This window comes from Octodon degus, unplaced genomic scaffold, assembly GCF_000260255.1.
Source record: "Octodon degus isolate 3935 unplaced genomic scaffold, OctDeg1.0 scaffold00024, whole genome shotgun sequence".
In the NCBI taxonomy this organism is placed as follows: Eukaryota; Metazoa; Chordata; class Mammalia; order Rodentia; family Octodontidae; genus Octodon; species Octodon degus.
Genome location: NW_004524600.1, coordinates 3,780,498 through 3,781,859, shown reverse-complemented (window position 1 = coordinate 3,781,859; position 1,362 = coordinate 3,780,498).

Genomic DNA, 1,362 nt, shown 5'->3' with positions numbered 1-1,362 from the left:
TTTGTTTATTTATAATTTGGTACAAGGTCTCACAATGCAGCTTGAACTCGTAGTGATCCTCCTGTTTTAGCTTCCCCAGCAGTGAGATTACAGGCGAGCATCACCACGCCTGGTCTTGGTGGCTGGCATGACATGTGGTGCCTGGGATGGAACTCGGGTCCCTGCACTTGGCAGGCAGGCCCCTAGGCCGCCGAGCAATCTCCCTAGCCCTGGAATCAGGTTTTATTAGAGTCACAGCCATACCTCTTGTCTTTTTGCTGCCACTGTCATGTCGAATTAAGGGACACTTACTCCTTTCAGGCAGCTTTCTTCTCCAAGTTGTTCCGCAGGTCCTTGATATTCTGCATTAGTTTTAATTATAGAGTCAGAAAGGGAGCTATATGAGATCCGGGAGAGCACATGCTTTCCTGTTGCTCCTTCCCTCCTTTCCCATCTACTTCTCACACAGTTAGACCTGGATCGTGAAGGGATGGGCCCTGGGAATTTACTCACTCTCTCTTGGCTCATGGAGCTTTGTCTTCTCCTCCTCCTCCTCCTCCTCCTCCTCCTCCTCCTCCTCCTTCTTCTTCTTCTTCTTCTTCTTCTTCTTCTTCTTCTTCTTCTTCTTCTTCTTCTTCTTCTTCTTTCTCCTCCTCCTCCTTCTTCATTTTTAACTTGCCTTTTACAGTATTTTCCATCCAATTTCTTTATTTTTTAATTTTTTATTAATTTTATTGAGAAACATAGCATTGATGGAACTGGGATTGAACTCAGGCTCCTGTGCTTGCCAGAGAAGTGCTTATTCTACTGAACCATCTCCCTGGCCCGAGAAACATAGCCTTGAGGAAGTTTCAACACATGTTAGTAGGACAGTTATAATAATTAATACATTGCATATTGTTGTTTTTGTAGTAGTTATTCATAGTACAAGATGCAGACATGATATTCTGTCCAAACACTGTTAGTACAAATCTTTCTTCTCATTGAATTAAGAGAAAGTAGCTGTATATCTATCCTAACTATTTTGTATGTACAGATACAAAATACAGAAGTTACATGTCTTGTTGTATAGGTCTTGCTTTATTTGGTCTTGACCATCCAGCAGGAAAGCACAAACACGAGGTATGAAAAGTAAAGCCAAATTAATATGCTGAGCTGTAAAAAGCTCAAGTCAACAACTTTGGACATTGCCAGTCTTATGGAAAACCCACTACTATTATAGACTACTGGACTACATTGAGAGATTCTGCTGAATTCAAGCAACTACACTATTTAAATGACAATGGAATGCCCTTCTCTGACAAAGCTAATCAAAAAAGGGGGATATAAATGCATGACCCTTTTATATCTGTATACTCAAAATAGTTAGGATAGATATACAGC